Source organism: Amphiura filiformis, chromosome 17 (assembly GCF_039555335.1).
Source record: "Amphiura filiformis chromosome 17, Afil_fr2py, whole genome shotgun sequence".
Taxonomy (NCBI): Eukaryota; Metazoa; Echinodermata; class Ophiuroidea; order Amphilepidida; family Amphiuridae; genus Amphiura; species Amphiura filiformis.
Genome location: NC_092644.1, coordinates 34,227,741 through 34,234,018, shown reverse-complemented (window position 1 = coordinate 34,234,018; position 6,278 = coordinate 34,227,741).

Below are 6,278 nucleotides of genomic sequence, written 5' to 3'. Positions count from 1 at the left end.
ATTCAATAAAATTGAAGAGAAATATTATTTTGTATCCAGTCCAGCATCTAGGGTCCCCAATATTGATCAATCAAACTGATCGTGTATAGCCCGCATAACGAGGATGTCTTATGTAATTATAATAATTTTCTAACAAATACCTGTCCACGGCCACGTGGTCTTTAAAGACACATCCATTTCTTGTAAAGGACCTTAGGATGTCTTCTACAGACATGACAGAATAATATGATGGAGGTCTATTTGGCTATTCCAGTTGAAATACACCACCCTATGGAAAGCATGACTTTAATCTAGGGGGTGTAGATTTAAGACGGAGTCACCCATTCAGGCAGCCCTTTTAAATTCACACTCCCTGTGTGGAAGATTAAGGTCATGGCTTTTATAGGGGTATAAGGTTTTTACCTGGAATAGCCCATTATATTGTATGCCCTGGTGTGATAAATGTCTCTTTTATTTGTCTTCTTATCGCGTAATCTTTTTATCAACATATTTCGAGTCTTATCACTTGCATCTATTCCAAATGTAAATACGCTAGAGATAATTTTGTAGACCCAGGGCTTTGCCCATGTATAGCTTTGACTACTACTATACTATACTACTGACGCAATCACAACAATTATTATATTCAAAACTATAAAAGTCTTATAAAAATTAACACTCACCGCCTGTTATTAACCGAGACGTCTCTTTGCAGCCCCACTCAGCATGACACAAATTGTAATGAAAGTTGATACTTTGGAAGTTGTGACCATTTCAGAAGTCACAACTCACAGTTCAATACAGTCGGGTAATACCACAAAATCAAGGCCTTTAAGCATCGTTAAGCCTAAGTCGGCGGATTTTCACTTCACTTTCCAGTTTTCCTCACAGGATATATATTGGTGTAAGATGACAATAATGATAACTGCAAATAACAACTCATCATGTTCATCATCTGGTAGATTTTTAAGGTACAGAACTGGTACAAAACATTAATAAATAATATTGTCTTCGTAAGTGTCCACTTCTGCCAGAATGCAAACCAAATGTTCAGTTGATTGTGCGGAGATTACAAGTTGAGCTCAGTTGCCATGGTTACCATTGTGCGAAGAACTGGCAAGTAACATTGATGATCCGTCCCCTATATACATGTATCTCCGTTTTACATATGATATGTTCGAATAAAGATTTTAATTGTTGAATTTCGGTCAACAAAATGGGAATTCATGCAGCAACACTGAACCGTCGTCTTTGTGATAACAACATTCTTGGTTGTCTCGATCCCAGCGGGTTTGTGTTCCTCCGCACTAAGCATTTTTCAGTGACGGAGGAGCACAAACCAACTGGGACCGAGACTACATTCTTGATAGCTGTGTCAGTGCCACGTTGTTAAGGGGGCGCAACACTAATTCAAGGTCCCATAGGAACACGTGCGAATTCGGCCTTCTTTAAGCATAGACCCCTTCCAGTGTCTGTGCTTTAAGCATGACTACCTTCATGCTTTAAGCGCCATTTCTGGCGTCCCTGCAATACTTGACAAAATGATTAATTGCATCAAATTAAAGCTCTGTTTCTGTAGATTACAAAACTGCATATATCGATGGTCATTGCCTTTTTTTTCGCTATTTCACAATGCACTAAAGTAAGGGCAACAAGAAGTGTCTTTAAAAAAGACCAGGCGGCGGATGACATGATCGAGCCGGCAACTTGTGAAACCGCCCGGCCGTATGGTATTTTCCAATATAGTCGGTTAGTTTTGTGGGGTTCCGATCGAACCCCAACGGTTTTAGCTTGTATTTATATTATTTATCAACATAGGCCTATTTGTTTGTGATATTTCAAGCGTTTTAAAATTTCAAAATAATCCCATTCAATTACACGGTTAACAATGAAAATTTATTGAATATAGAGAATGCAATGCGGCCACCACCTGAAAAAGACAACGCCATGGATGAATATCATGTTTCATAATTTTGCATTGACAAGTACTATATATGTATGCGAGTAATTATAATTTTGTGTGTGTGGCACCGGGTGGGAAATATTGGTATTTATTGGTAAATACCACCAATGACATACTAGGAAATACTCAAGAATTACCATGTTGAAAGCTGAATTGAAATGTGTCATGGACTACTCAAATGCATTCAACAAAAGCATGATTGCAATCTACCGCAACAGCTCTTCTCACACACATAACAAATTCACTACCATCAAATAGGTTGATGACAAAACTTGATTGAATGGACTGCACTGTGCTATTGATTACGGTTAATGACACCGGTTCAAATCCTTTGTTGGGAGCCAATCAATATTCATGCAGGGCCTCTATTGACGGTGTCGTAACAGCCACACACAAGATGGCTCAAGGATAATTATAATAGAAATCAGGATGTGATAATTAGTAAATTGCATGTGTCCAATTCTTATGTTAATAGCATAATTGTTATTAAAATGATGGCCTGACCTTGCTAGAGGGCGCTCATAATATCCACAGACAGAGCTTGACTCGAATTCTATATTGGGTTAAACGCGCAATTAAATAGCTGTCAAATGATCGGCTTTCCATAGTATACATACATACATACATACATACATAAAGGTGATTTAAGGCGCTTATGCAAAAAATTGATCTAAACGCACAAAACTACATTACCAACAACAAACAATAACCAGCCAGTGGAAAACAAGAAAAGTCAATGTAAAGACAAAATGAAAAATACTAAAAATTGTACAAGTGAGTTTTTAGCAGCTTTTTGAATTGTGTGAGAGAAGAAGCTTCCCGTACATTCCGTGGCAGGCTGTTCCAGATGGACGGTCCAGCAGCTGTAAATGACTTATCACCACAGGTTAACTTGCACATGGGAATGTTTAGGAGAGTTCTGTCCAGGGCAGATCTTGTAACAGGGCCACTGGACGGTGTTGGCTTAAGACTAATTGAATCGATGAGGTATCGCGGAGCAGAGTCAGTCAGGCACTTATAAATCAGAAGACAGAGTTTGAATTGGATGCGGTTGCTAATCGGAAGCCAATGAAGATTGTTCATGAGAGGCTTTGGATCAGTACGTCTAGGGACGGAGAAAATTAGCTTGGATGCTTTGTGTTGAAGGGATTGAAGGCGGCGAAGATCTTGAGACTTGAGTCCATAGAGAAGGCTGTTACCATAGTCCAAACGCGAAAGTATAAGGGCCCGGACAACATGATGTTTAGTGTCCGTATCCAAATGATGCTGTATTCTTCTGATGTTGCGAAGCTGGAGGTTGACAGAGGAAACGATGGAGTTCACCTGTTTTGTCATAGACATATGACTGTCAAAAATCACCCCGAGGTTACGCACATTTGGAGATGGTTTTATAATGCTTTGGCAAACTTTGAGTTCAAGATTCGGAAGCTTTTGAAGGCGATAATGGGAACCAGCAATGAAAAATTCTGTTTTGTCACTGTTCAGTTTGAGTTTATTTATATTCATCCAGTTTTGCAGTTCGTAAATACAGGCTTCAAGAGTTTGTAACGCTTTCTCAGCAGCGCCCGGGATGTTAGGACAAAAGGAAACATACAATTGAGTATCGTCTGCATATATATGAAATGAGACATTATGTTTACGAATTATGTCCCCCACTGGCAAGGTATAAATAACAAACATCATTGGCCCAATCACAGAACCCTGTGGAACACCAAATACAAGAGGGCTTGAATTGGAAACACAACCATCAATAAATACACGACTACTTCTACAATTAAGATATGTACGAACCCATTGCAATACATTACCAGACAAACCAATTCTATCCTGTAAACGTTTGAGCATGATACCATGGTCGATGGTATCGAATGCCGCAGACATATCTAAAAGTGCAAGAAGGACAACTTCCCTCTGTCTACGGCATTCAACACATCACTTTTCACCTTTAAGAGAGCGGTTTCAGTACTTGTGTTGGCTTTGTAAGCCGATTGATAGATTTCACCTAAATTACAGTCATTGATATGATTTGTTATTTGCTGAGTTACAACCTTTTCAATGAGTTTGGATATAAAAGACACATTTGATACCGGCCTGTAATTTTTAAGTTCATCATGATCAAGAGAAGATTTCTTAATGATAGGAGATATAACAGCTTTGCCAAGAGGTTCCGGGAAAATACCAGATGAGAGAGACACATTAATGATATGAGTAATTGATGGAATAAAACGCTCAATGTGGTCTTTCATCAACCAAGTAGGGATTGGATCAAGGATACAAGTACTGGTGGAGGAAGCATTGACAAGTTTGCAAACATCTTCCTCAGAGACCAACATGAAATCACTGAACACATGTTCAGTGCGGTAGTCAACAAATTGAGATTGGGTACCAGGATGCAAATCAAGACATTCTCTGATCGTGGTGACCTTATCATTGAAGAAAGTGGCAAACTGGTTGCACAAACTCACAGTGGAGTCTGAGGAAGGAGGATACGCGTATTTTGGTTCAGAAGGGTTTTACATTCTGAAACATACCCTTGACATCGCTATTGGCAAATTTGTTTTGATAGAATTTAGCTTTCTCAGAATCAATAAGATTATTAACAGCATTCTTTTGATCAAGATAAGCTCGCTTATCCTCATCAGATCCGGTCTTGCGCCATTTACGTTCTAACTTTCTACGCACTTGCCTTTCTTCTTTGATAGTACTATTATACCATGGAAAGCGGATTCTTACCGTGCGCATTTTAACAACCTCTGGGGCGTGGTGATCAAGAATATCCCGGACCTTGCTATCAAATAAGATAACCAAGTTGTCAATAGGATCATTAAGTTCAGTAAAGTATTCCAGTTCAGTAATAAGATCACTTCTAAATTGCTCGTTATCAATGAGTTTATAATTCCTTACTCTACTGGGTTTCTTGGTTTGAGATGGCCTTTTCCGATTCAGGTAACAATGAACCATGCTATGGTCCGGCAGGAAAATGCCTTGAGAAAGACAATTGTGAACAAGATTATCTTCAGGTCTTGAAATAATCAAATCTAAAATGTTACCAGACCTGTGAGTGGGTTGGTTAACGTGTTGGTGAAACCCAGAGACCTCAAGGCATGTCAAAATCGTCTGACATCAGATTTCCATGGTTTATTAACATGCACATTGAAATCCCTGAGTAACACAACCTTATTAGGGAACAAGGCTATCTCACCCATGAAATCCTCAAACTCATTAAGAAAGGTAGATGTTAATAATCCATTCTTTTTGGAATGAGGGGGTCTGTATAAGATGACAATATATTGAATGCCATAAGCCGGGTCAATTACAGAAGCAGATTCAAAGGTGGTAACACTATGTTGAAGCTGAACAGTGTGCAGTTTTAAAGAACTTTTTGAGATAATTGCAATGCCACCATGATCACTTGTACCTCTGGGTACATTAACAAACGAATACCCTGGAGGGCTACATTCACCAATTACAACATTATCATTCTGATTACCATTTTTGTAATAAAATAAATGTAACTTTTTAATTTATTGTGTGTCAACTTTGTACATGAATTTTTAGCATCTAAAGTGTCGAGCTCGGGTGAAAACTAGCTAAATCTAGTAATGTCAAATTCCGCTGCATCGCCCCATCTGGATGATAGAATTCTATTAAAAAAATATTGAATTCTAACAGATAAACTCAGTAAACCACGATTTATCAGCAGTAACAATCAAGTATACGCATGACAATTACTGGCCGCCCACGTGCTTTTCAATCCCAGACACGTCACTGTAAATAACTCAATGTGACCTCTGTCAAACATTTTTTGTTCATTTGTGCTTTACTGTGTATACTATTCTCTATCTCTAGACTACCTACTTATAAAATCAATAATTTATGCAGGGAGCCAAATACCATTATATCTGATTAGTATTCAACCATATTTTAAAATGATCATACTACATCCATGGTCAAAACTACTTCATGTTCAAACCATCTGTGAAAAAGGTAAGATGGGAATAAGATCCGTAAAACCAAAATCGCACCTTGGTATCTATGCCTCTACTCGGGCATCTACTCTGTATCCAGTGCGTGGCAATTTTTTGTAATTGTCCAAATTGCAGGCAAACGTAAGTTAACCTGCATTTTCCACCTCTGATTTATTTTCTATTCCCTTTTTGGGTTTGGTGGGCGGTCTTATTCGCTCCAGCCATTCACTGGCCTTTTAAAAAGAATTATGTTCCTTTTATGATATTGTGTAATTTTTGATGTAACTTATGTGCAATATTTATCTTCTGTGCCAGTGATAAAGTGTAATAAATGAAAATAAATAAATAAATAAATAAATAAATAAATA